Consider the following 14,112-nt stretch of genomic DNA (forward strand, 5'->3'; position numbering starts at 1 on the left):
CCCTGATGTGGCTTTCAGGCCTCGGGAAAACTCATTCTTCCATATCAGCTTGTCTGCATCCACCTATAATTAGCATCTGAAATTTCTAAATGAACTGCCTAATCAAGTAAATTTAGCAAACTTATTGTGAAGTGCTACGAAATCCTCTCCCTCCAACTGTCCATACGGACACCCGCACCACCTTGCTTGCCTATGCTATTTGCAACTGAAGCTGCTTAAGTGTGCTGTCTGGCAGCCCCGCAGACAGCCCATTTATGTGACCTATAATGAGTTTATTAGTGTTTCACTGCCTTGTTGCTATTAAGTTTTATCAGTTTCAGCTTCAAGAACACAAGGTTAAATTTTCAGTAGAGTTTTCTCAAAGTTTGAGTGGGATTAAGATTGTTAAAAATGTGTCCAAATGGTGGGTCCATGTATTTATTTTAAGATATTATTTCTGCCTGCTAAGAGATTTTGATCTCTTATTTATAAATTTAACACTTTTCTGATGTTCAGAATGGCAGCACAGGGCTCGAATTTTATATTGCACGCTACACATGAATGCATTAAATGTAGAGGGTCAAACTGAAGCTGTAGCAAATGGAGCTGGACCCGTTGGTGACTGTGCAGCCCGAGATGTTGGTACCCCTGTCCCAGGGTGCCGCTAGGACTGGCTGTTGCTTTGACCTGGTAAATAAACATCATAAAGAAAGAGGGAAAATTCTCCCACAAATTACAAAAGGATGAGTTATTATATTATTTTCTCCCGGTACCATAAGATAAGCAGGTTCTTCTATGAAAATACGTGCATGTGTAATTGAATATTATTTACCTGGATCCCTTCTGTAATTCTTGAGCAAATTTTTTAGGAGAAACCAATTCAGGAGTCTCTTCATTGGCTGCAATCAGAATAACGTGGTTCCACTTTTAGGTTAAGAGAAAAAAAAAAAAAAAACAGTAATAGGCTGAGCTGCTATTATGGAAAGTTTATTATAATTGATATATAAGCTAGCTGGGGGCTTAAGCACAGAGCAGTTGGAAAATTTAGCTAGCCCCTGGATCCAATTTAAAAAAATCTATGTCATGTCCACAGTGGGGAGATGGCCATAGCTGCAAAAGCCCTCTGTCGTACACGGAGACACACCTGTGGCATTCTCTTGGTTCTATGCTGTTTGGGATGTAGAATGCTCTAAATCCTCTCATTACTGCCTTATAGACGACAGACACTTCAAGCAGTTCTCCATTTATCTGAGATTACCAGTTAAACTCGTTAAAAAGCAACTCTGGCTTGTTCACTCAATTGGCTGTGGGGAAGATTTCGTGTTCTTGAGCGACAGTGTGGCTTTGATTAGTGGAGTGCTATACTTTTTAGGGGAGACCTTTGCTAACTTAATTTATGACCCTGGTTGATGGCGTCTGTGCTGGGGCATTACGTATTTCCCCAACTATTGTACCTGGTGTCAATAAAGGCTCATTTAGGGAGATCTGAAATAAAACTCCAGGGCGTTTTTGTTCTTTGGGGAAGCAATGCACCATAAACATTTTGGGCTTGAGCCAACAGCTTTCCCTGACCGCGATTGCAAATTACTGTAGTATGTATAGATTGCCAGTAGAACACTATTTGAGGAAACCTGTATTTTATAGAATGTCACTTCTATGCACAATCCAGGCAAAAGAATAAAAAAACTAATTTAGCCAGCAGACAGTATTCTTTTGAATGAGGATTATGAAAAAAATATTTACCAAAAAACAAGCTCTAAATATGGCTTTTTATTTAATCATTATTACGTCAATCATCAATATCAATACTTAATAGCAACCTGATAATGTAGCCAGTAGGTGAAACAGCTATTAAAAAGTGTAAAAAAAGATTAATCAGGCGCAGGTGATATTAATGCTCTCCAATTATTTAATGATAAGTACATATTTTTGAAAGTGTTTTTAATAATCGACTGTAATATTAGTTTGCAAAAATGTAATTTCTTCTTAATTTTGCACCTTAGCTTCTTTGTGCCGGGTACAAAGGTAGTATATTTCTGTAGTTATTGTTTGCAGCACTCCGTGTAAAAAATCACGTTCATTTCAAGAAGCTGTTATGGTATTGATTCTGGTAAAGACTTCCATTAACTGACCAATCTAAATCTCATAAGTGATGTCAGGATAGTTATGCATTTGCTTGGTTCAAGTATTCAGCCATTATGTTAGAATGCAGGCAGTGTCTGAATATGGCTGTTAAATTATTTCTAAATACCGAACCAGAACAGCTTAACAGTTCTGCAGTTTGAGACTGACACAAAAATGACAATCTGCCACCTCTTTGTTTTTTAAATATTAACGTTGTATTGGGATAGTATTTTTGGAGTAAAAACCTGTGGCACGAGAGGATAAGTGACATAAACAAAGGCAGCTGGGCTTCATGAAATAATGGAACAATAAGGCCCTTGCAGCCGTTCTCATCACTCCAGTATGTTAATTAGCATTCTGTTGTGGCCGCAACACTGAAAACATGTAATCTGTATTGGTGTACAGTACAGCTGTGAACACACATTCTTTTTTGTGAGTCCCTGGAGTTAGCCTTGCCATTGGCATATGCGTTTGGGCCAAAAGTCAAGCCATCACCACTAAAATAGCACACTATAGCAGCAAAATGTCATTTGTCTTTTCTTATTTTTTTTTCTCCCCTCAATGCCACATGCTATCCAGTGATGTAATCCAGTATCACTGCATCTGCCTCCCTGCTCTATTTTTGCAGGAGGGTATCTGAGGGGGCTGGGATGCCAGCAAGCAGGAGGATTTAAAAGGCAAGTGGCCCCAGAAGGGTGAAATTTAAAAATCAGTTCTTTCTTTTTGCATTATTTGTCTAAAAATATTTTTTTTAAATGCATAGATTTTTACGTATCAGGGACCCAGAATCCGCTGCTTGTTTCCCTGCGGGGAGGGGGAGGCAGCTAATTCATAAGGAAAAAGAATCTCAGTAAACTTTACCCTTATTTATCATCTATATTTCGAACCTGATTCACAGTCCTTCATGCATGTAATACCCACTTGGGCTGGGGTTTGTTCTTCCCATTTCAGAGCTGAAGAAACTGAGGCTGAAGCATGGCCCAAAGATGGACTCTAATTGCAGGGGCCTTCTGACCTCTGTCTGCACGCAGGCAATGGATGGCTGCAGAGAGTGAAAATGATTGGTCGTTTTGAGGCAAAGGGGTTAGTACCAGCGAGCGGAGGCAGCCAGTGGCTGGGAGCAGTAACTGGGGCCTTCAGAGGCAGGACTCGGAAAGACCCCTCTTGCGTGATCTTCTGCTCACGTGTGGCTGTCTGGGAGCCGCCCCTGGTACTGCCGGAACATGGCCCTGGGTTCTTTCTGATACCAGTTTTGGAGGCAGGACGAGAAGACCGGGTTTCAGCGTTGTTGTCACAGGAGCTTGACTAAGTGGCCAAAACCTGCTTGGATTTTTATCTGATAGTATTTGGCTTGAAAAGCGAAAATGGTTCCATTTCGATTTTCCCTGGTTTCAAAGTAATTCAGCTTTCTTTGTATGAGTGTATGTGCAGCATCCCCAGCACAGGACACTTATACACACACACAAACACACACCCACACACACACGCTCATACATACTCTTGTTCATGAAGTACGTATCCCTTTGCAAAATATTTTTTGAATCAAAAATCACATTTTCTAGCCCTTTAAATGTATTATAAATTCAAATAGGGACTACCCACTTGTTAAAACTTTTCCTACATTTCAGATTAATTTTATCCATCCCCCATCACCATCTGATCTGACTATACCAAAGGAGATTTTTAAAAAGAAAAAAAAAACCCAAAAAACTAACACCAAAACCAAACCAAACCAAACCAACCAAAAAAACCCCATCAGCTCTAAAGGAACTTTCAGACTCTGCGGGCAAAGCTTCTTGTTGTCTCTTTCTGAAAAATGAGAATGAATACTTAGCTCAAGATTTTTCTTTTAGTCTACCTCAAACCTGATTGAAAAATTACCCCCACCCCATAGAGAAAACACAGCATCTGGGTCACCATGCTGATCCAATTTGGTTCTGCTTTCGGACTGTGGAGGAATCAAATGGTCTGGCGTTTAGGTGATGCGAGCGAGTGTCCACCTGGGAGCAGATGAGGTTAAAGGTTAATAGCACTTGCTTTTTTTCTTTTTTTTAATTCCAGCAGAACAGAACTCTTTTACACTTGCCTGGCCCCTATCCTGAGTCCCACGTCCAACTCCACAGCCTTCGGAGAGGCCTCAGTTGGCGTCTTTGCTCAGACTTGCCTGGCTGAGGTAGGGCAGGACTGACACTAAGATTTTAGGTCTGTTGTTTCTCTTTTCCTGGAAACTCACCCCATCCCCCCCTTGGTTAATGGCTCTTTAAATATTGAAATGCCTGGAAAAACAAAACAAAATAAAATAAAACGCAGGCTGTCAGTCAAAGAGATAAGAACAACAACAACAGAAATGTTGGTATCTTTTAGAATTTGTCTTCCTAGTGGTAAAAGTATATAATTAATAGGAGAATTTTCCTCCAGATGTGGCTATACTATAATAGAGCCTTATAAATGCTACAGAAAGAAAAATTGCTTGGAACGAAGGCGTCCTCAATGAGAGCACACCTGGGTCTGACAAAGATTGCATTTAGGGACTGCTGTGCTATCACAACGCAGAGAAAGACCAAGTCTCCGGGAGCAGCTGGAGAGAAAGCCCCGGCAAATCTGCATGCAAATAGCAGCACATTGTTAACTTAATCAGATGCCGAGGAAAAGAAGTGCCAGAACCGCGAGGATGATCTACAAACACGGAGGGAGAGCGGCCTGGGCTGCCATGGCCGCTGGGCGAGGATGGGCCTGGAGCAAGGTGCAGTCGGGCTGGCCCGGCCTACCCACTGCCTGCCCATTTGCCCCAGCCTGCAGCCGATTTCTCGCAGAACGCTTGGTGCGCTCTTTGAAAAGATAGAAATGATGGAGTATATTTCAATTGGGAGGAAGCTTTTTTTTTTTTTTTAATGGTGATACAGGTATTGGTATTATTTTGCCTGACTCCATAAGTCCAATTAAAAAATATTTCTGCTTAAATATCCGGTGCATGAAGATAAGAAATAGTGCCCTCGAGTGTATAAAGAAAGAGATCTTTTCATTAAAAAAAAAAAGATGCTCTCTATAGAGTGAAGTGCTGAGTATATATTGTAGCTTAAGAAGTGGAAGACACCTGTTATTTATATTTTATATTAATATTAATGGACATATATATTTTAAATCCCCTCCATCTTTTAGTCTAGCACCGTAAAAAATAAAAAGTAATACTATTTAATCACCCACAGCTTAATAGTGCCTTAGTTGTTTACTGCCATCGCACTAATTGCTCTGTACTAATGTGTTTTTCTGTGATATCCAGTAGTGCTAAGAGAACAGAGATCCATAACCAATTAAATATAGTGTTTTTTTATGTTAAAAATATATCTGATGAGGCTAGAAAGGGAACAGAAGCCGCCCTTAACGAAGGCGCATTGGCACCGTCTGGGAGCCCAGGAGAAGGTGCCCGCGTTGCCTCTTTTGCGCAAAGACAAAGGGGGTAATTTTTTTGGCAAGAAAACAAACCCGAGGAAAGCACAACAAACTGAATGTCTCCTTCCCCCGCCCCTCCCTCCTGCAACTCCTTGGGCTGCTTCTGTGCTCTCTCTTCCAGTGAGGCAGAGTTTGACTCGGGAGGGAGAAAGGGGGAGCGGCCACCCGGTGGGGCGGCGGGCAGGCGGCCGGGAGGAGCGGGGCTGGTCCCCGGTTGGGCTGGGGCCCGGCGCCCGCGAGCCGGAAGGGCGCCCGTTCCGGCGCAGGCTGCCCACGGCAGAGGGCTCATCGGGGAGCATTGTTGTTGGCTCCAGAAGGAGCGAAGCGTCCCGGAGATCGGGCCGCGCGAGCGCGGCTCTGGGCGGGAGGAAGGTGAGGGGAAATCCGACCAAACAGCGTTCTTAACAATTTCCAAAGACGGTGGGAGTGACAAAGGAACGCAGGACGCCGCCGCCGCTGCTGCCTGGGCCCGCGCTGTTTCCTGGCGAAATCACTAGTCGGGGACGGGAGCCGGCCGCAGGGCAGCCCGCCGCCCGCGTTCGCGGGCGGCGCGCCCGGTGGTGCAGCGGCCCCGGGCCGAGCGCTGCCCCCGCCGGCCCGCCGCCTGCCAGCCGGCCGGGCCCCGCCGAGCGCCACACTTCACCTTACGGAGGGGAGATAATGAGATCAATTAGAGGCGCCGTCACCGCGCCGAGACAGCTGCTGGCGCATAGTAATCACCGGCGGGGCCGGTGCGCAGGGGCGCCCCGCTACTGCTACCTGCGCGGGGCACCAGCACGCGCCGGCCCACCCGGGCCCCAGCCCAACCGGGGCCTGCGCCCTGCTCGCATCCTCTGCCAGGGAACTCACCTCTAGGCTGCCCCGCGCTGCCAGCCCAGCCCGTGGGAGGGTCCTGGACCGGCGCCTGCACGTGTGCATGGGTGCATGCTTGCGGGGACATGTGTGGGTGGGTGTCCACGCGTGACTATACCCTGAAGGTGCGTGTAAGTGTGACACTGTGTGAGCTTGAATGTGCGGGTGTGCGACTGTGTGCATGAGTGTGTGGGTATGAGTAGATGAATGTGTGTGTGTGAGTGTGCATGAGTGTTTGCATCATGTGTACGTGAATGGGTGTATTTCAGTGCTTATGGCAGTGTGGGTGTGCATGTGCATGGATGTGAGAGCTCTCTGCACATGCATGAGTGTATGTGCATAAGCATGTGTGTACACGTGTGGAGCATGTGTATTTGCAGATGAGTGTGATTCTGTGTGTGCACACATGTCTGTGTGTGCGTTTGAGGATTGTGCGTGTAGACAGCCTAAGTGAGAGCTGAATGTATGTGTCTGTGTGAGTGGTGAGTGTGGGTAATGAGTGCGTGCATGTGGGTGTACGTGCATGAGCATAAATGTGTGCGTGACTCCATGTGAGTGTGGGCTTGTGTGCTGGGGGGTGGGTGTTGTGGCCCCCTCCTTCAGTCCCTTGCTCTCCAGTGGTTCCTTGGATGCCTGGGTTTCCTTGTGGGCCAATGGTCCTGAGAAAGTGCCACATGCTGTGTGTCTGTGGTCCACACCTGGCATTCCCCCACCATATGTACCTATATGTTGATGGCATGGGTGGCTCCCCATCTCCTGACCTCCGTCTCCGTGTCTTCCCCACTGTGAATTTGTGTCTGTAGGCTCCACCCTGGTCAGCCCCTTCAGAAGGGCCTGGTTCCAGAGGCAGTGGGGGGATCAGGACGTGTGCCTCGCCATCTGGATCCCCCATGACTATAGAGCAGATAATGACCTGCCCAGGCGCCACAGCCCCATTTCAACTTAGCCCATATTGAGCACCTATTGGATGCTCTTCAATTTAGCCCTTGAAGGCCAGACAGATTCTCACTTTAGAAAACAGAATGGGTGAGGGCCCAGAGAAGGGCGGGAGAGAGATGTCATCCTAGTGACAGCTCACTCGGAGACTTTGTGTTTGTTTTCCTGTCTGAAATGCTCCTCCGTTGGATCTTCATGTGGCTTTCAGCTCAACAGTCCCCTCCCCTCCGGACCACTCTGCGCATCCTGGGTCCCCTTCAGCCACTCTCTTGCTGTGTTTTGTGACTTCATAGTGCTTCTTGCTGAAATTGCCACCTTCACCTGCTCCCTTGATTTTTGCCTCCTCCCCCATTAAAGCTCTCACTCCCTGGGGCCAGGCCTTGCTGGCATGTTTGCTGCTGCATCAGCACCTGGTATAGTGGCCGGTGCACAGTGGGTGCTACAGGAACAGGCATCTGCTACCTGGCCATCTCTGGGGTCCTGGGGAAGCCCAAGGTAGCCAGTGTCTGCCCTGTGGGCTGGAGTCCACAGCCACCCTGCGATGGAGGCTCTGGAAGCTTCTCTGAGAGACCATCACCGAGAGACCTGATGTGGCCCAACACTGGGGCAGAGATGTGAGGGACATGTGGTGGTGCCCACAGAGGACAGTCTCAGTCCCTGATGGAGCTGCAGCCCCTGCAGCCTCGGGAAGTGGCCAGAGTCCTGGGAGGTCCTTGTTTGGGCCTCACTTATAGAACTGGTTGTGCGGGTTCTTAGGTGCCCAGCAGGCTCCCTTGGCCACCCGCCTTCAACTGCGTCCTCAGAGGGCCAGAAGACCCCTGGAGTCTAACTTCAGCTCTGTCTCTGACCTTGATGTGCCCTTGAACAAGGGGTTTGACCTTGCTGTAACTCCATCTCGTCTTTGAGATGGTCTGAGTGCCTGTCCTGCCTTCCTGCTATGGGTGGTGTCTTCTAAAAAAGGACAGAGCAGCGTTTCCCGACCCTGTTGTTGTCCCCACCTTGACACCACTTCTGACGTTTTTTTGTCCTCTGACTCTCCTGAAGTGATGCTCTGGACACTGAATTGGGGCGGTTTGGTTCCTTCTGAGATGGTGGGAAACTCCTGGCCACTCTTGGAGGCTCCCCTTTAGATTCAATACTGTTGCCCCCAGGTCCCTGCCCTGTTCCCCGAGGTCCATGCCCTGTTCCTTCCTCTTTCTGTCTTCTACATTGCCCAGCCTTGGTCCCTTCTGCTCTCAGTGAGCAGCAAATAAAATGGGGCATGGGAGGGGGGACAGCTGAGAGGAGCCCCCACTGACAAGTTTCTGATGGAAAGAAAAGAAGGATATCTTCAGTGCCTGTTAAAAGGGTCAGAATAGCCTGTCTCCACTCTGGACCTCCCAGGGGGCAGAGTTGCTCTGAAGTGGTTCTCTCCAACTGCCCTGACTCCTAAGGGCCTGCTGTGTGTGAAACGCTGTGCCAGGTGCTTTGGGCCCTTGTCTCATTGACCCCAAGTGACCTTGGTGTGTCTCTGAACTTCTGAGTCCTGGGGGTGAGGAGTGTGGGGAGGGGGTAACGACTCCAGCCCCATCAAATGCCTGGCATGTAGGGAGGACCAGTTGGAAATAATGTATGTGCAGTACTTTGAAAACTTCCTATAAATATGACTTGAGACATTAAGAATGTTGCTTTTATTTTTCTTTCCCAAACATGAGCTATTTTGAAGTTTATGTATTCCCTTGGCTGGAGCTTACACAAAAATTTTGGGGAAAGGTATGAACAAAACGTCCCCACTCCTCCTTGGTCTAGCTGGTCATGGGTCTACCTATTAAATGTCCCCGGGGTGGGGAGCCCCAGTCCAGTACTAGGGGGGTGGCTAGCCCGAGCTGTGCCCTGTGTGTCATTATTACAGCGAGGTAGGTCTTGATTCTCCTTAAGACAGTGATGGCCCCCTGTCTGGCAAAATGGATTTCTGGCCGCTGTCTTCTCCACGGAGCCCTTTGCAGCCTGAGTAGGTCATGGGGATACTTGAATGTAATTAGATAAATTTGTTAAGCACTTTCTGTTGAGTTGATTCTTGTTCGAATGAAATGGAAGGAGGGTGACAGGGACATGTGGTCATTGCCAGGAGGTCTAAGATCTGGAGAGGGTGAAGGGTGGAGAGGTTTTGGGGTGAGGACCTGAAAAGGAGGGTTTGGGAGGAGAGAGGGGAAGGGCTGGGCACAGCAGGTCAGGGGGAGACAGGCTGGCTGTCCAGGGGTTGAACAGGGCGAGTGCAGGGCAGAGAGGTGCCGCTTTCCTGGACTAATAGTGACAGTTGGTGACCGAACACTGTGCTAAGTGCCTTCTTGCCCTGCCTGATTTCTGCTCCACGGCAGCCCTGAGGAAGGACTTGAGGATGGCGTTCTGTGGATGAGGGAGCTCAGACTAGAGGGTCACTGAACTGGTGAGTTGGGGGGGGGGAACTTCAGAGCACGGCCCAGTGCCAGGGAGGATGTACAACTCTCTACGCCCCCCATGTTGGGCAGCTCCAGCAGGGGACTATGCCGAAGACCCCCAAAATGGAAGTAAACACAAAATGATGGAAAGCCCCAGCCCCAGGTAGGGGGGCATTCTTTGGGGAGGGCCTTTTTCCAAAAACAGAATGTTTTTGCCAGCGGTCAACCTTTTGTCCTGTCTTTACGTGGCCCAATTAGGCAATCGCGCCCCTAATTAGCCAGCCTAAGGCCCTCTTTGTTGCCTGCTTAGAAATTCGCACACGGGCTTGAACGTTGGCAGGAAACTTTGTCCATGACACTGGAGGTGCATGTAAGCGTTGGAGATGGGCCCACGCTGTGAAGTCTGGCCTGGACTCTGTTACCCGCCCCAGCCAGGCCCGTCCATTCCCCCCAAGAGCGTGGTGACTCGGCCCTAAGAAGCTTCGAGGCCAAGTGAGTCTGAGTTATGAGTGGCCAAAAAGAGGTGAGATATTGAAGAATCATAAATATTAATTTTTTTAGCACTCTATAATTCAAAAGTGACTCAACTGATTTGTCTCAAACTCTGCAGGAAAACTTAGCTGTGGCCTCAGATGTGAGTGCTCTTAGACCAGAAGGAATCTCGCGGCCTCAGATGTTTCGCCTTAAGGCACTAGGGGTGAGCGTCACAGCCCTCTGCCTCCCTTGGAAGTGCAGCTTCTTGAGGGCGGGGGTGGGCCATTTTCCAGAAGGCTCACATCTGACTGCTTCTCAGCAGGAACCTGCCCTATGGTCACCTAGGTGCCCATCACGTGTTTCTACATCACTGACACCAGTCATACCCCCATAGTGAGACCATTTCTTGTGATTAGATCAATGTTTTTTTGCACTTGCTATGTGCCTGGCACTGTGCTAGGGACTGAATGCCAGACGAGGTCATTGTTTAAATTCTGGGCAGGGAGAGGGGTGGGGGGACAAGGAATGGGGGGATGACAGAGGATACATAGCCAACAAATACACAAGCAGAGGAAAAGCGGGTGGTGTGACAGGGAGGGGTGCCTGATGCAAGGGTGGTAGTCTTGGGAGGCCTCCCTGAGGAAGTGACCTTTGATGGCAGACTTGCAGCAGAGTAAGATGAAGCTAGACATCCAGACAGAGGGGAGCCCTTGGGGACCCAGGTCTTGAGGTGGCAACAGGACTGCGTGCCGGAGGAGCTGGGCCAGAGCGTGAGGGCCAGGGAGGAGAGATGCAGTGAGATGAGGCCATGGTGGTGCCCAGGTCACATGGGACTTGCGGGCCGGGGCAAGGGGCTAATTCCCAGGGTGATGGGCAGCCTTGAAGGGTTTGGGCAGGGGAGCCTCGTGATGTGACTTAGGTTGTAAACAGTCTGCTGTGGGGATGACAGGGGACTGGGTGAGAGAGGACGATGGTAGGGACAGGAGAGGGATGGAAACAGTCAAGGTCTGTAGGGAGACAGAGCTGACCTGATGATACCCAGGCCCTTTTATTCCATCTCTGGGCCCCTTAGCCTCCATCCAAATAGCTTTAATGTATCAAAGCATTGCTAAATGAATTTCCATGAAGTTTACTACAGGGAAAACCAGCATATATTTCTTATTTAAATTCTTTTGTTGGAAGGGAGCAAGCAGGGAGGAGAGAATGCTTTTTTCCCCCTGGTCTAGATCTCAGAATGGCCATGTGAGACGTTTTGAGTAAAGCAGACTTTCTTCTGTTCACACTGGCTGATGTGTTACTCACTGCCCGCTGGTCGCTGCCCACCCCTGCCACCGGCCGGCACAGGGACAGTCATGCTCCTATCCCGCTTCCCATGTGAGGGCTACCGACGCAGTTATTACAAGAAAGTTGTCCGATTTGGATTGAGTCTGAACACATCTGCTTTGTTGACTGGACACTACGTAATTCCTTCAGCATCGTGTGTGCAAAGCTCTTCTTTTATGGTTTGGCCAAGTTGCTGTAACTGCAGTGGTCCAGTGTTAGCCATTCATTTCCTCTAAGACGTCTGGGTGGAAAAATCTACAAAACAATAATAGATCAATACATTTAAATTAGAACTTTCAAAAATTCAATAATGGTATTTACAAATTAATAAAGCACTGTAAAGAAAATATCTGCACTTCTTTATTTAGGGATACAGTTAATTTTTTCATTGATTAAGCATTCTTTTGGTGGATGGGATGTGGGCAGGGAATTTTTTTTTCTAAGAAGGAAGTCCTGTGTGGAAGCTAGAAGCATCCATGTTTCTAGACCCCCACATAAGTTACTAATGCATTGCACAGACAGAGATCCCTGGCGAGGGGAGTGTAGGAACTGTGGCAGAGGTGGGAAGGCACTGGGTCACGTGTGACCCGAGTGGTGCTGGTGGGAATGGACGTAGTGACAGGCGTGCAAGTCCCTCTGACTTCAGAACATATGGGGGCTCACCGTGTTAAGGAAATTTGGTATAGGAAATCATCATTTATCAAACATAAATCAGGGAGCCATTCTTCTTTGTTCAAAAGAATTCCCCATAGAAATCCTCAAAATTAGCCAACTTACTCTTGTGCATCTGGAATAAAATGCAGGTTTTTTCCCCCTAAAAACAATGAATGTGACTCAAGTTTTCAGGACTGTACTTACTTCATCAAGCAAGGTAGAGCCCCTCCTGGCTCGAGCCTGGGGTGTGCCCCGTGTGGGGCGTGAGCAACCTGAGGGGACACGGTGGAGGCCACTGCAGCTCTGCTGGCCGCTCTGGCAGCTGGACATGGGTGTGGCCTCAGCCATGGGCTCTCATGCAGCCCCAGTGCCCACGGCCACTCACGCACGCTTCTTCATTTTATTCTCTTCCCCCACCCTTCTTTCTTTCTTTCCCAAAATGTTGACTGAGTATCTATGGGGGGGCACCTACTGTGCATGTGATGGGGGCCTGGCAGGGAACAGGGGACAGGCTAAGGACTTCTCATAGACAGCCCGTGCTAGTGGACGGCATGAAGTGGATGCCCAGTGCTTTTTCTATCAAATGATCTCACGGGCGAGGCTCTGCCTTGGGCGTCATGGGGGTCTTCCATCATGGATGGAGGTCCTGATTCTGGAGAGCCTTGCCCATGGGATGTGCGTGGAACCCACGATATCCAAGTGGAGTGTGAAGGTCAAAGGGTTGTCCACATACAGTGCCTTAGGATGGAGGGGCAGAGATGGTGTTTAGAAAAAGGGCGCTCTCCAGCTGGAGTTGGGAGAAGGAGGGAAGGGCCTTGCAGGGGCAGGAAGAGCCGGGAGGGAAGGGGACTAGAGGAGGGAAGAGAGGGTTGTTGAGTTTGCAGACCATCCAGAGACTGAGGGAGGCAGTGGTCTGGTGGGTGGGGGATCATGATGGTTGAGATGACTGGAGGAGCTAGGGGCAACCTGTCTCCGGTATCATGTGTCCTAAGAAGCAGTGCCAGTTCTGGGGAGGGGACAGGCTCCTGTTGGGTGCCCTGATGGATGCCCCGTGAGCTGGGTAACTTGGCCATTACCCTGGTTATGATGCTGAATTCCTCCGTTGGTCATTCTTGGCTGTAGCTGTTGTGTTGTCATCATTAGTCTCCCAACTCCACCACCAGCTGTTTGCAGTTCCTAATGTGGTGGAACTGAACTTGGCATTCGAGGCCATCTCTGCCCCAGTCCTCACTTGGCATCCTTAGGCTTCTTACAGACCCTTCATGGCCAGCTGCCTTCTCCCTGGGAATGAGCACACCACACACTGTCCGCCCTCACACCTGGCCTTATACTGTTCCTTCTGCCTGTATTCCACTCACTTCTCCGCAAATTTTCAGACCCATTGTTCAGGCCCGGATGCAATTCCACCTCCATCATGAACCTCCCCTGTCGTCTGACTCACTGCCTTGGCACACCCTTTGTGTTATTGCTTTGTACTCCAGCTGGGTGGACCCTGGGCCCTAGAGAGCACTGTGTGCTTAGTGGGACCCCAATGGATGCCCTACTGAATGGCAGTCCCCAGTCACTGCACTGGCAGGTGGTGTCCAGAGATCCTGTGGAATTGTCCCTCTGTCCCATTCCTAACTTAGACTTTGATAAAAATATGACCCAGAGTGTTTTGTTGTCAGCTGGCGTTGCATCCAAGGCCCCTTGCTACCTGATCCCATCCTGCCTTTCCAGCTTCATCTCATATGGCATTCTCACACCCCTTGCCCTTCCCCTCCTCACTGTCACCTCTTTTCTTTGTCACTGAGTACCTCTCCATTCCTCAGATACACCAGGCTCTTGAATTCTCTATGCCTCTGCATATGCTATTTCCTTGTCTTAGAAAGCCAGCCGCTTATCTTCCCCCCACCCCCCAGAA

At 48.9% G+C, this 14,112-nt stretch overlaps 1 protein-coding gene across 6 annotated transcripts in view; it reads left to right on the plus strand.

The window, feature by feature from the left end:
• Window positions 1-14,112, plus strand: part of ZNF536 (zinc finger protein 536) — a 418,463-nt gene that overhangs the window by 125,620 nt on the left and 278,731 nt on the right. The window lies entirely within an intron of this gene.

Source organism: Balaenoptera acutorostrata, chromosome 19 (genome assembly GCF_949987535.1).
Source record: "Balaenoptera acutorostrata chromosome 19, mBalAcu1.1, whole genome shotgun sequence".
Lineage (NCBI taxonomy): Eukaryota > Metazoa > Chordata > Mammalia > Artiodactyla > Balaenopteridae > Balaenoptera > Balaenoptera acutorostrata.